Source organism: Phyllostomus hastatus, unplaced genomic scaffold (genome assembly GCF_019186645.2).
Source record: "Phyllostomus hastatus isolate PE091 unplaced genomic scaffold, TTU_PhHast_1.1 phas_scaffold_60, whole genome shotgun sequence".
NCBI lineage: Eukaryota > Metazoa > Chordata > Mammalia > Chiroptera > Phyllostomidae > Phyllostomus > Phyllostomus hastatus.
In genome coordinates this window covers 4,855,928-4,871,547 of record NW_025334038.1, presented here as the reverse complement: position 1 = coordinate 4,871,547, position 15,620 = coordinate 4,855,928, and the positions used below count along the sequence as shown (strand labels likewise).

Below are 15,620 nucleotides of genomic sequence, written 5' to 3'. Positions count from 1 at the left end.
ATTACATTTGGCCTTTGAAGGCAACTGAGTGGCTGATGTGGACCCCGATGAAAATGAGTTTGACACCCCTGCATTAAGGTTTTGAAGGATATCTTTTTAGTGCAAAAAAAAAATGATAAAATAGAGACTTGTTAATTGTTAACCATCAATACCTTGAAGCAAAGTGGTTTATGAGATTAAATTCAGTAAAGAGCAAGAAACTTTTGATGACCATAGAAATCTGGCAAATTTTGATGAAGATGAAAATGAGAAACACGAAAGGCACTGCAGTGTTGTCTTTAGGATACTACAGCTTGGACAGCCCTGTAACCAAGAGATAGTATAAGAGCTCAAGATCCCCAGAAAGGAACAGGCAAGAAAGAATGAGAGAGAGGAAGAGAAAGAGACAGAGAGAGAGAAGGGGAAAGCAAGCTGTCCAACATGACAAGCTTTAAGTCTTTTATCATATATTACATATATTCATTTCATTTGTGGCAAAAAAAAAATCAAGATGAATACCCATGAATTCAACCCCTCCTGGAGGGGAGGGGGCAGAATCAAAGAAAAGAAAGTCCATATTTCTTTCAGACAAACATACATATCATACATATCCCGATTTCAGGGACATAAACTTACCCCAGATAAATAATTTTTAATTTTCAATATGCTCATGTGAGTTTTTCTTTCTTTCTTTCCATCTGTTAGTAAGCCTTTTTTGAGATCCCAGGAATGCCAGGCTCCCTAACTGCACAAGGGATGCAGACACAGAGCTGCTGCCCCCTAAGCATCTCACAGCCTGTAGGAAAAACTGCATGTAAACAAATGAATTGCTAAAGTAGGCAGACACTTAGAGCATCCTGAGAGCAGAGAGGAGCAGGAGCTTGCATATCTGCACAGGGTGACTAGGGAATGTCACTGAGCCACCTTGAATATCACAGAACAGCTTTGCCACCTTCTATTTTATTTTCCAGTCTGTTGCTCTGAGCCACATTAAGAACAATGTTATCTTTTACTTTAAATGCTTCCTTTGATTCTTTATTCCTTGCATGCAAACAAGAACTTTCTGAAAAGTATAATAATCTTGCCAAAAACAAATACTTTCTACATAAAATTCTAATATAAATGGCTTACTTGTATGTATATTTCTACAACTACAGTAATAATTTTGATTAAGTTCAACCCAAATTTCATATATTTCATGTTAGAAAATGACAAAGAAAGACAGACTAGAAATATGAAATGAAAGTTAAGGAAGGCAAAAAATATATAAGGACTGTATGCCAGGCTCCAACTCCTTGTTTTTAGCTGGAACCTTCATCTTTCAGAATTCACCAAAATGACTAACACACAGGGAAAGAGGAGAGGAACCCCCTACATGTTCTACAGGCCTTTTAGAAAACATGGAGTTGTTACTTTGGCCACATATAGGAGAACCTACTAGAAAGGTAAGGTTGTAGACATCAAGGGACTGGGCACTGTTCAAAAAGGAATGTCCCATAATTGTTCCAACAACACTGGAGGTGTCTACAATGTCACCTAGCATATGTTGAGCATAGTTCTGAACAAACAACTTAAAGGCAAGATTTTTGCCAAGAGAATTGATGTATATATTGAGCACATTAAGCGCTCTAAGAGCTGAGATAGCTTTCTGAAAATGTGTGAGGGAAAATGATCAGAAAGAGAAGTAAGCCAAAAAGAAATGTACCTGGGTTCAACTGAAGCACCAGCCTGGTCCACCCAGAGAAGCACACTTTGTAGGAAGCAATGAAAAGGAGCCTGGGCTGCTGGAGCCCATTTCCTATGAACTCATGGTGTGCTAAGCATAAAAAAACAAAAGACCTCTTTTGTTTTAAAAACAAAAGGTATATAGAAGCACTAGAGTAGAAACTTTTGTATTAATAGTCTTGGGAAAATCAGAAGAAATTAAACTTGAACAATAGTGTTTCACTTCTGCAGTTTGTCAATTGGCTGAATTAAAATACACACTAGGGCCTGAGTCAGGTCCACATGTTCTACCATAGTTGAATGCATTCTAGAATGAAACCTGAGAAAAGTTTTGTGAAATTTTCTGAATATATTATTCAAAAGAATAAGGTTTCTGTGTCAGTAGGAAGCCAATCACCTATAAGTAACAGAAATTGGGCCACAATAATTTTAATAGAGGTTTCTTTTTCTCTCAGCACATGGGTATAAGATGACCAACACAGCATTGCCAACAGGACCTCACAGCAGAAGAACAAAGGGTCACTCTAACCAACCCATTACTTTTTATGAGAAAAGAAAATGATTCCCCAGAAGTGCCCATTCCATGTAAGAATTCTGTATAAGTTTGTGGCCAGAATTACATCCCACAGCCATCCATAGCTACAAAGATTTGAATAAAAGAATATTTCAATGTCCAGCCTCTATATTGAAAAATACTAAGGGAGACTGGGATAGATAATGGATTGAGGAGAGCCAATTAACAATATTAGCTACCATTTTTATAGGTGAATTTAAGACATGCAGGGTAAAATATTGAGAAACACCTATTCAACCATAGTCAGCTGTGGTGTCTACAGGTTATAAAATGTTTTCTATTTCAAACATTCAAGTTACTGAATATCTTTGGGAACATAGTAGAATTTTAGAATATGAAATTTGTAGAAAAAACACACAAAAGGGGAAATTTACAACTTTATGAATATATACCCTATCCCTAATACAAGAATTAAATAGGTTCATGATAATATCTCCAAAGAAGAGGGAGGGTCTTAAAAATATTTATATAGAAAGGGAAAGTAAATGGAATTAATAATATATTGTCAAGTTGTCACTTGTACAAGAATTTACATCTATCTGGTCATTAAACCCTATCTTAACTGAAGCCTGTGGGTATTGACTTCAAGCCTTATAAGGCATACATATTTTGTTGTGGTTAGAATTTAACAACAAATACAATGTTTTAATTGTGAGAAGAATCATTAGCTTTTAACAATACACATTGAAAAAAACTGATGCGTTAACAGATGCATAGGCTGCCCCAATGACTGTATACTACTTCTGGTGAGAGCCACAACCACACTGAAGTTGCCCCATGAAAGTGAAACTCCCTCCTGCATGTTCTAGGAAATTCTCCCCATTATGTTCTTCAGGACAACCTGAAAAGACAACATAAATTCTCTGGACTTTGCAGTTGTAGCCACAGCTGCTAGAATCTGCAGCCAGACCTACTATTCTACTCTCACTGAATGGGGATGGTTGACTTATAGCTTCTCAGGGTTGCATGGAGGCCTACATGGTGCCAACCCATTTCCTCCATCATCAGGGTTTGCCGTACACTGTCTAAATTTGTGAGAGTTATAATCCCAGCATTTCCCTGGACCAGAGGCCCACATTTTCTTCCCTTATCTACCTCTATAGAGGTGAAAATCAAAATCAAAGCTTCCTTTTGTTTACTGACTAATGCCCACCCACTTTGCTTAAAGTGATAGGGGACTCAAGACTTGGAAAATTTTAGCTTAAGGTAAAAGTTATAAGTCTAGCAAGTAATGTGTGTTAAGCTTTTGTTTCAGAAACTACAGGATAAAGCCCATCCTGGCTCCTGGGAAAAACAGCTGACCTCCTGCCTCCTGGGACACTGATAGAACATTACCCCTGGGGACATCCGAACCTTTGTTCCAGGGAGAACAGACAACCACTCCTCCCCCTTGGGATCAGCTAACTGCCCAGGACAGGAATGTTGCAGCTTCTGAGTCTCAAAGCCCTCACCACACCTTGTTTGTCCTCCCCCACCCCCTTATAAAAGATCTGGCCAGGAAAGAGAAGGGAAGATGGTTTGTTACGATATGAACCCACCATCTTCTTGGATCACTGGCCATCTGAATAAAGCGCCCATAAAGATTCAATTGCTGTCATTGCTTATTGGATTTGGTAGTGACAGGCAGCCCGAATGCTGGTGTGCTTTCCAGTTACAAAAGCACTTGATTTTCATATTCTGATTTTTGTTTGTTTTGAATCCATCTCAGAGGATACATAGTCTTACCAAACATGACTAGATTCACAACATAGCATGAGTCCAACAACATCCAAACTGATGTGTATCCTGTTCAATAAGGCAAGTCCACTGGTCATGCAGTTGGGTGTCACAGCAACATCAAATCCTTGACAGTTCATAAATACTCTCAAAGTCTGTACTCATCTTGTGTGAACAAAGAGTTCACACAATGTCCCATGAACTTATTTTGAGTAGCACTGGTTTAGAGACAAGGAACCTACTCTTAGTTTCTCTTTGGAATGGACATTTAGTTTTTAATCACATAATAATAATAATAATAATAATAATAATAATAATAATAATAATAATCCCAACATTCTCTTCATTTTGGTTGCTGGATTCATTTATTTTATAAGCACCAAAATATTTGTGAAGCTTTCCTCTCATGATCAACCTCTTAAAATTCATAAATTCTCCAGCTTCTAATTCTCTGAAGTATAACCCTGCAAGGTAGTGAAAGAATTCTCCAGCTTTATCTACATAGAGAATATTCTAGAATCACAAATAACCACAAATCTGCTAGGCTTCCCTATTAACTAACTGCTTCCAAAAGGGAAAAGAATCTTGAAATTAGACAACTTGTTGATATAAGCCAAAGGCTGTTTGAATATTATGAGTGTAAGAATCAAATCACATAGCTGTAAAAAGCATTCTGATGCATGTTCTGTGAATAATTTGTAATTGAAAATCCATTAACAGAATAAGTGGAGATGAATAATGCTAAAGTGGACTGACCAGGTATGCCAAAATAAGGATGTAAAATGCATTCTAAAAGTGAGGTAAAATGCTTCCTGTAAAGCCATCCAATTTTTTTCTTCCCTCTACTAAAAGAAATTGAAGATAATTTAAATTGTTCTGAAACAAAATCTGTTGACAAGGATAATAACAAGATGAATGAAAGTAGAGAAAGAAGTCTTTGGCATAACAACAAGAGCTTAACAAAAGAAGTGTGAATTTGCTGGCTGCAACCATTCAATATATTTCAGAGGCGATTTGAACCAGGACTCACATATTAGTAAAAAACAAAGTGAAATGCTGATGTTGCAAAAACAAGCTAAGGAAGAGGAATGGACAAGAACAATAGCATCACATTACTAGAATTAGAATCCATTTAGAAAGATATTGAGCTAAAATCTGTTTTTCTTCCAAAGTGCCTGATATAATTAGAATGAGGGCATGTTTGCCATGATTGTTCTCTAGTGCTTTGATCTCAGGGGAGGGGGAGATGCTGGATAGTACTGCAAATGGTGCATTAGGGAAGTGACATTCATACTTCCATGTTGATTTCAATTTTTTCTGTGAAATGTACCTCTCTGGGGATCTGATTTTCACATCATAATATGAATATTCAAAATGCTACTTTACATATCACATGTGGTTTGGATTTGAATGATTTCTCCTCAGACTAGAGGGATTTCTCTCAAGCAAATCTGTGTGCTGTTTTAGAAATTTGCACTTAAAAGTTTAGAAAGAATTTTTTAAGTAACCCAGGAAGAAATCTGAACTATATAAGAGCTAAATATTTTCTACTCTGTCATATTTTTAAAATAGTCCAACTAATTCTTTCCAAATTTTGGACACTAGTTCACTTACACACCAAAATCATTAAAAGAAAAATAAAACTCAGATGTTAAAATTAAGATTCAGAGATGAAAACATCACAGACAATAAAATAAAAGTAAAAATGTCAAAAGTCATTAATACAAAGCCTATGGGAAGAATATAATGTTATTAAAATTATGCTAAATATTTGGTTAATTCACAGGAATGCACAGGGCATGAGAGATTTCAGTTAACTTAAATTTTTTAGATAATTGAAACTAACCCTAAAAATCTGTTCCCTTCCTTTGTGCTTATCTTTTTAAATATATTTTATTGATCATGCTATTGTTACAGAACAAACAAGGGGGGGGCCTGGGACGATATACTATTATTGAAAGAAGGCCCTGGGTCCGTTATGTCCGCCGCCCTAGGAAAGACGTCTCTCAATGCCAGAGATTTGTGAAAAGGAAAGGAAATGTTTATTTAATGCTATACAAACTTCAAGTAGTGACCTAATGTCTTTATCAAAAGTCCTAAGGTCCCTAAAAACACCCACAAACACACAGTCCTTCCTTCTTTCCCCCTTTGCCCAGTCCAGAGTACCGTATCTCAGGAAAGGAAATAGAAGTCCATGGCTCAGGCAGTCCTCTGGTTCTTCCTCTCAGGGCTGCGGGAGTCTCCACTCTGTCCAGGCCGCGTGGTTCTCCCTCAATGGCTGCCGTGTCTGGGTTTAAATCCCCGCAGCCAATCTTCTTCTGCAGCCCCATTCCCGACTCCTCCTACACTCGGGCACACTTGCCCTCAATCTGCTGTCTTCTCCAGCTTTTCTGGTCGCCATCGTGGGTCTGGGCAGGTGTCACCCTATGTCCTGGAGCCAATCTTCTCCCAGCTCCCACGCAGGCTCTGTAACTCAGGGGACCTGCCTCCTAGGTCCCATCTTGAGGGGGAGGTCCCTTTCCATCCCCCTGGCCTTGAGCATGGCCATAGCTATTTAGCATATCTAAGTGACCAGCCAAAGGCTATAGGTATGCTAAATGACCATGCCATGGATTAGCTGCAAAGCTGCCCTGCATGTTCTTGCTCTGTGTGCCCCTTCCCCCAACTCACACCTGTGGGGGAAGGGGTGAAGACACCTTAAAATCTCCTGGACACCTTAAGTTCTGGACTCCATTTCAAATGCCCATTTGGGGTCCCTCCCCTTGGCTGCACCTTGTAACACTATTACAGTTGTCCCAAATTTTCCCCTTTTGCTCCCCTCCAGCCAGTACCCCCAATTCCCTCCAGCAATCTCCTCCCCCTTTAGTTCATGTCCATGGATCATGCCTATAAATTCATTGGCTACTCCATTTCCTATGCTGTTATTAAAATCCCCCTGTCCGTACCTACCAATTTGTACTTCTTAATCCCTGCATCTTTTCCCGCATTCTTCTCCTGCCCCCTCCCAACTGGTAACCCTCCAAATGACCTCCATGTCTATGATTTTGTTTCTGTTCTGCTTGTTTGCTTAGTTTGTCTTTTAGATTTAATTGTTAATAGTTGTGAATTTGCCATTTTAATGTTTACAGTTTTGATCTTATTTTTCTTTTTTCTTTTTTTTAAGATTTTATTTATTTATTCTCAGAGAAGGAAGGGAGGGAGAAAGAGAGAGAGAGAGAAACATCAATGCACGGTTGCTGGGGGCCATGGCCTGCAACCCGAGCATGTGCCCTGACTGGAAATCGAACCTACAATGCCTGGTTTGCAGCCCACACTCAATCCTCTGAGCTACGCCAGCCAGGGCAATCTTCTTTTTCTTAAATGAGTCTCTCTAACATTTCATATAATAATGGCTTGGTGCTGATGAAATCCTTTAGCTTTACCTTTTCTGAGAAGCACATGATCTGTCCTTCAATTCTAAATGATAGCTTTGCTGGATAAAGTAATCTAGATTATAGATCCCTGCTTATCATCACTTTGAATATTTCTTGCCAGTCCCTTCTAGCTGAGAAATCAGCTTACAATCTTATGAGAAGTCTTTTGTAGATAACTATTTGCTTTTCTCTTGCTGCTTTTAAGATTGTTATCTTTAACTTTTGACATTTTAATTATGATGTTTCCTGGTGTTGTCCTCTTTGTGTCCATCTTGTTTGGGAAGCTTCATGCTTCCTGGACTTGTGTGTCTATTTCCTTCGCCAAATTAAGGAACTTTCATTATTTTTTCAAATAAGTCTTTAATTTTTTGCTCTTTCTCTTCTCCTTCTGGCACCATTATGATTCAGATGCTTGAAGCTGTCCCAGAGATTCCTTCGCCTATCCTTGTGATTTGGATTCTTTTTTGTTCTCATGACTCTTACTGAATGTTTTTTTCTTCCTTGTATTCCAAATCATAAATATGATTATTGGCTTCATACACTCAATTGTTGGCTCCCTGTAAATTTTTCTTTATTTCACTTGGTGTAACTTTCATTTCTGCCTGGGTCTTTTTTATGCTGTTGAAGTACCCAATGAGTTCCTTGAGCATCCTTATAACCAGTGTTTTGAATTTTGCATGTGATAGATTGCTTATCTCCATTCTGGTTTGTTCTTTTCCTGGAGTTTTGTTCTGTTCTTTTGTTTGAGCCATATTTCTTTTTCTCCTCATTTTGGCAGCCTCCCTGAGTTTGTTTCTATGTATTAGCTGCTTTACTCCCTGTGTAGAGCTGCTTTACTCCCTATCTTGGTACTGTGGCCTATTATAGAAAATCACACCAATAAGCTGGATGATGTAGAGCCTTAGTGACCTAAGTGAACCATGTGAACCAGGTTGATGGAGTCTATGATATGGTGTAGCCACTCTGTGTGGAGAGGGCTCAGAAAGGGTACAATGCCACTGCCTGGCTTCTGGAGTTTTTTCAAGGAGAAAGCTACCCCCTGATACTCACCCTGATGCCAGATACTTCCATTTTTCCTTGTATGTCCCTGATGCCCTTCCAGCTGCTGCCCCAGTGCTGGAGCCCAAAGGAAGAGAGTCTATCTAAGTCCTAAGACCATTGTGGTCCCTGTAAGAGGAAACTCCTGAGAATCCCAGTTTCTTCCGAAACCCCAGTCCTTACTGAGTTTTACAGCAAGAATTTATGGGGACTCATTTTCATGGCACTGGAACCCTGGGCTGTGAGTCTGGGATCCCTCAGTTCCAAAGTATCCTTCCCTATTTTTATCCACCACACATGGGTGTGGGACCACCCATCCCATGTCACCATGTCTCTGTGCCTCGTCACATCTCTGCACTTGTCTGGATGAATGTGATTTCCTTATTCCCTGGTTGTCAGACTTCTGTAAAGCTTGATTTTCTGATTATTCTGGGTGATAGTTGTTTTGTAGTCTTTTTTCTTAAGATTTTATTTATTTATTTTTAGAGAGGGGAAGGGAGGGAGAAAGAACGAGAGAAACATCAATGTGTGGTTGCTTCTCATATGGCCCCCACTAGGGACCTGGCCCACAACCCAGGCATGTGCCCTGACTGAGAATCAAACCTGCTTTGGTTCATAGCCCGTGCTCAATCCACTGAGCTATGCCAGCCAGGGCCTGTTTTGTAGTATTATTGTAATTTTTGCTGTGGTTGTGCAAGGAGGTGACCCATGTTTACTTATGCCTCCCTCATGAATGGAAGTCTTGCTTATCCTTTAAAGGATATCATTACTGAATAATAACTCAAATTTTATAGATATAAAGAAGTAAAAGGAAATTTGGGTTAAGTATAATGTTTTTCTATGGGATAATACCTGTATATGTTTAATCACTATGTAGTATGAAATTATACCAGGAAGGCCAAGGTAGGGGAGAACATACCATTTACATGGTAACTATGATGTACTAGGTACACAGGTACTAAACAGTGTCTCCTTACCTTAACTCATTTACCATGCCAAAAAATATTTGAGAAATTATTACCATTTTACCAATAAGGAAATCAGAGCTCAGAAAGTTTAGTAAATTTCCTTTCGAATCACACAGTCAGTAATTGGCAAAACAGAGATTCAAACTCAGGTCTGTCTGACTCCAAACCCATCCTCTTTCCATCATACCACTGTTACCTATGCTTTATGCCAACCTTTACCATAGTTAGGCTGTCAAACCTGGTACCATATATATTATCTCTGTTGGCCTTAGTTTGTCGGTCTTTAAAACCTAGGACCATGTATTTCACCTCTACTGGCCTTAGGTCATGAATCTATAAAATTAAAATATTGCTATTTGTAGCAGAAACAATGTATTTCTCATATTTACATTGTATTAGAAATCCAATTATCAGCTAGGCATGTGGCATGGATGTTATATTTCCCATTTGCCCTTGCAGCTAGACATGTCATGTGACTAATGCATATGACTAATTACCAATGGGGTGTGAACAGAATTGATAGGTACAAATTCTGACCACATTCTTAAAGAAACTGAACATGCCCTTCTTAGCTCCTTTCTTAAGAGTTGGAATGCGGAGATAATGGCAAGAAATAGGTGAAGGGATTAAGAAAAAAAAAAAAACCACATAAGCACAAACAATGATGTGGTGATTACCAGAGAGAAAGAGGAATGGAGGGAGGTGGAGGAGGGTAAAGGGAGGATAAATGGTGACAGAAGGAAACTTGACTGCAGTGATGAGCACACAGTAGACTATACAGATCATATATTATAGAATTGTACACTTGAAACCTGTATAATTTTATTAACCATTGTAACCCAATAAATTCAATAAATATAAAATTTTTAAAAATGCTAGACTGCACAGACAAGCACAAAATCCTAGAGTTAGCAAAGCAGTGAAAAAGGAGTCCACATGCCTGGAAGCATGAAATGCTAAAGTTGTTCATGTTGCTTATTTTGGGAACAATATGTGAGAGAGATACAAATCTCTGCCTGTTTTAGGCTATGGCTTTTGTTGTCCATCACATCTGAAACTAACCCTAAACAATGCCTCTCTCTTCCACTCTAAATGCCATAATTGCAAATTTGTGATAGGTTTGTTATAAACAAGAAATACAGTGTGTTTGAAATTCAGATAAAGAAATAAATAAGCAAGAATTATTTTTGTTGGAGTGGGAGGTCATCTGATTCTTCCTATAAAGGTGGTGAATAGAAATAAAATTTCATCATTTACTTTCACTTAATCAAAAATTTTACTCTATTAATATTATATAATTTTCTGCAAAGTAAAAATGATCAAATTTCTCTTATCTGTAAGAGGTGCTTTTTTCCTAGTTTATTTTATATTTTAAATTATTTTATTGTTGTTCAATTACAGTTGTCTTCATTTTCCCCCCACTACTTCCCCCACCCCAGCCATCTGCACCTCCCTCCCCTGATTCCACCACACCCCCACTTGGTTTTGTCTGTGTGTCCTTTATAGTTGTTCCTGAAATCCCTTTCCCCCTTTGCCCCTACTATCCCCTCCCACAACCCCTCTTGTTACTTAGATTGTTCTTCATTTCAATAATTCTGGTTATATTTTGCTTATTTGTTTTGTTGATTAGGTTTCACTTGTAAGTGAGATCATATGCTATTTGTCTTTCACCACCTGGCTTATTTCACTTAGTATAATGTTCTCCAGTTCCATCCATGCTGTTGTGAAGGATAGGAGCTCCTTTTTTTCTGCTGCTTCATAGGGTTCCATTGTGTAAATGTACCATAGGTTTTTGATCCACTCATTTCCTGATAGGCATTTAGGTTGCTTCCAGCACTTGGCTATTGTAAATTGTGCTGCTATGAACATTGGGGTGCATAGGTTCTTTGAATTAGTGTTTCAGGACTCTTAGAATGTAATTCCAGCAGTGGAATTGACAGGTCAAAAGGCAGTTCCATATTTAGTTTTCTGAGGAAATTCCATGCTGTTTTCCACAGTGGCTGTACCACTCTATAATCCCACCAACAGTGCACCAGGGTTCTCTTTCCTCCACATCCTCTCCAACACTTGTTTGTTGATTCATTTATGATGGCCATTCTGACTGGTGTGAGGTGGTATCTCATTGTGGCTTTAGTTTGCATCTCTCTGATGGCTCGTGATGCTAAGCATCTTTTCATATGTCTCTGGGCCCTCACTATGACCTCCTTGGAGAAGTATATGTTCAGGTCCTTTGCCCATTTTTAAATTGGATTGTTTGTCTGCCTGGAGTAGAGTTGTGTGAGTTCTTTATATATTTTGGAGATCGAACCCTTGTCTGAGGTATCATTGGCAAATATGTTTTCCCATAGACTTGGTTCTCTTCATTTTAATGCTGTTTTCTTTAGCCATACAGAAGCTTTTATTTTGATGAGATCCCATTTGTTTATTAAGTATTTTTATTGATTATGCTATTGATTTTCCCAATTTTTCTTCCTTTATTTCCCCTCCACCCTGTCCCCCCAACCCTCCAGCATACCCCCTGCCCCGCTTAGTTCATGTCCATGGGTTGTATATAAAAGCTCTTTGAGTCCTCTGTTTCCTATTCCATTTTTTTCTTGCCCCATTTATTTTATGCCTACTAATTATGCTCCTTCTTCCATGTACCTTTTCCCCCTATTCCTCCCTTCCCACCCCCCCCCCCACACACACTGAACTCCTTCAGTGTGGTGTCCAATTCTCTGATTCTGTTCCTGTTCTGGTTGTTTGCTTAGTTTTTATTTTCCTTCTATTCTTTTCTCTTGGTCCATTTGTTAATAGTTGTGAGTTTGTTGCCATTTTATTGTTCATATTTTTTATCTCCTTTTTCTCAGAGAAGTCCCTTTAACATTTCATATAAGGGCTTGGTGATGATGAACTCCTCTAACTTGACCTTCTCTGGGAATCACTTTATCTGCCCTTCCATTCTAAGTGAAAGCTTTGCTGGATAGAGTAATCTTGGATGTAGGTCCTTGCCTTTCATGAGTTCAAATACTTCTTTCCAGCCCCTTCTTCTTGCCTGTAAAGTTTCTTTTGAGAAGTCAGCCGATAGCCTTATGGGAACTCCTTTGTAGGTAACTGTCTCCTTTTCTCTTGCTGTTTTTAGGATTTTCTCTTTGTCTTTAATCTTGTGTAACTTATTGATGATGTGTCTTGGTGTGTTCTTTTTTGGCTCCAACTTCTTTGGGACTCTCTGGGCTTCCTAGACTTCCTAGAAGTCTATTTTCCTCACCAGATTGAGGAAGTTTTCCTTCATTATTTGTTCAAATAAGTTTTTAATTTCTTGCTGTTGTTCTTCTCCTTCTGGCACCCCTATAATTCAGATATTGGAATGTTTCAGGTTGTCCCAGAGAATATTCAGCCTCTCCTCATTTTTTTTTATTCTTATTTCTTTGTTCTGATCCAGTTGGATGTTTATTTCTTCCTTTTGTTACAAATTGTTGCTTTAAATCCTGGTTTCCTTCTTGTCACTGTTGGTTCCCTGAATATTATGCTTTATTCACTTTGGGTATCTTTAATTTGTTCTTTCATTTTTCAACCAAGCTCAATCAGTTCTGTGAGCATTGTGATTACCAGGGCTTTAAATTCTCCATCAGATTGGTTGGCAATCTCCTCAGTGCTTAGTTCTGAGGTTTTGCTGTGTTCTTTCATTTGGGCCATATTTCTTTTCCTTGGGGCACCTGATAAGTTGTAATGGGAAGGGCCTGAGATATTCACCCAGGCAGGGCAACCTTTTTTGCTGTGCTGCCTGTGGGCAAGGGGCAAGAGAAGGAACAATGTAGCTTGTCTGCTCATCTCTAGCGCACTTTCTTACAGACTCTCGTGTCAGACTGAAAGTATCTCCCACCATGGCAACCCCAGCCTTAGCCCACAGCCAGCTCTGAGTCTCAGTTTTCCCCTTAAGTCAGTCCCTCCTGCACAGCTCCACAGAGCTCAGCAGTCAACCCCACCCCTCAGCCCCCTCGCCAACATTTTTCTGAGTTGGCCCACAAGGTCCGTCTTACCAGTCTGGTTGTTCTAGTTGTTTTTTTTTTCTTTAATTCCTTGGTTGTTGGAGTTCCATGCAGTTTGATTTTCTGGTGATTTTGGTTGTTTATTGATTTTAGATTGGTTGTTATCCTCTTTTTGGTTGTGTGAGAAAGCTAAGGGTTTCTACCTATACCTCCATCTTGGCAGGAACTCAAGATCCCATTTGTTTATTCTTTCCTTTATGTCCCTTGCTCTAGGGGACATATTGGTGAAAATATTTCCACATGGAATATCTCAGATTTTCCTGCCTATATTTTCCTTTAGGATTTTTATGGTACTGTGCCTTATATTTAAGTCTTTTATCTACCTTGAATTTATTCTCATGTATCATGTAAGTTGGTGATCAAGTTTCATTTTTTCGCATGTAGCTGTCCAGGTCTCCCAACACCATTTGTTGAAGAGGCTATTTTTACACCATTTTATGCTTATGCTTGTAAGGGGTTCTTTTTTAAAGTGATCTAATTACTTAAAACTTTCTTAGGGGTCATTTATAACAAGGCTCTGAAAGGGCAAAGGTTTTAGATGTCATCATAGCTCATTAGAGCTAGAACAAATGTTAAAACATAATCATACATTTTGAATTTTACTTAATTTTTTTATTCCAAGTACTTTATAATTAGTACCAAAATCCCTGTTACACCTATTCCATTTATGTGAATTTAAGACAAACGCCATGAGGAAATAAAATGCTTCATAGCCAGGACTCTAAAGCTATGAATTTAAGGATCCAACTGGAAAGCAGAGCAAATCAATCTTCCACAATGGAGCTGAAAAAATAAGAAGAACAGGATGCAGTAGGGAATGGGTGGTTAAACCACAAATGCAGCATTTGCTTTGACCAAGATGAGATTTGGAATGGTTGTACAGTTACAATTGAGTTCTCAAACACAGAGAAGATTGAGTTGAAAATCATGCCAAGAAAAAAATTATTGTCTTTACTCTGTTGGCAGAAGAAACTCTGGGAGGGAATGAATTTCCCACAAAGCATATCTTGAACCAAACCATCAGTTAAGGTAAATGCAGAGGAAAATCTCAACTCAATAGCTCCACTGAAGCAGACTGATTCTGCTGCCCTGTTTGGCTATGAGATATAGCTCCAAGAATTGGGGAAGCATTTCATGTCAGAGGGAGAGCAGATTAACAGACCATTCCTCCATAAGGGAGCTTAACCCTCACACTTTTATAATGCCATTGCCACAACAGTCATTCATTCAGTAATTCTATAAGTTTTTAATCAGGATCTACCCTGTGCCAAGTCCTGTTCTGGGAGCTAGAGATACAGCAGGAAACAAAACAGATGATCATGGTTCCCATGAAGTTTACATTGTTGGGGGAGGGAGAGACAAATAATAAACAAACAAAGAGTGTGTCATATACCAGTAAATATTCTAAAAAGAATTAAGCAAAGAAGAAAATATTGAAAAAGCAGGTGCAGTTTCATGTAAATGATCAGAGAAGGTCTCTCCCAAAGATGATATTGAGGCAATAACTATATGAAGATATTTGGAGTAACAATGCATTGGGAAAAGACATAGTTCCAAGACCCTAAACCTGTAGCATGCTCAGTGTGTTCAAGGGACAGCAAGATGACCAGAGCTCCTGGACCTGGGTGAAGAAGGTAGATAAGGAGAAGAGGTGAGTGTGAAGCCAGGTAATGAAGAACACTGAAGTCTCAAGGTAAAGACTTGGATTCCACTTTGATGGGAAGAAATTGGGGGGCTTTGAACAGAAATAAAAATGACCCCTTACATTCTACTAAGGATCACTCTAGCAATTGAATGGAGAAAAAATTAAGTGTACAAGGTTGGAAACAGGAAGGCCAGTTAGAGGCTATCAAAATCCAGGTGGAAGGTAACAACAAATGAAACAGTGGAAATGGGAGTTGCAGGTATGAGCAGTGGGGGGATTCTGAATGTAATTCCTAAATGAAGCTAACTCTAAATTCCAGGTATGAGAGAAAGAAAACAAGATTCTTATCCTGAAGACCTGACACATACGGAGTTGTAATTTATTGAGATGGGAAAATTGGTGAGGGGAAGCAGTTTAAAGGTGAAAATGACATGTTCAATTTTAGATGTGTTACATTTGAGATAGTTATTAGACATCTAGGTGGAGACATAAAGCAAATAACCAAACACTCAGTTTTGAAGTTCAGAGGAAAGA

The 15,620-nt window shown here is 38.7% G+C and overlaps 1 pseudogene; it reads left to right on the top strand.

Moving 5' to 3' along the window:
* The first annotated feature begins 1,312 nt into the window (after positions 1-1,312).
* Positions 1,313-1,799, top strand: LOC123810304 (annotated as a pseudogene).
* The last annotated feature ends 13,821 nt before the right edge of the window (positions 1,800-15,620 follow it).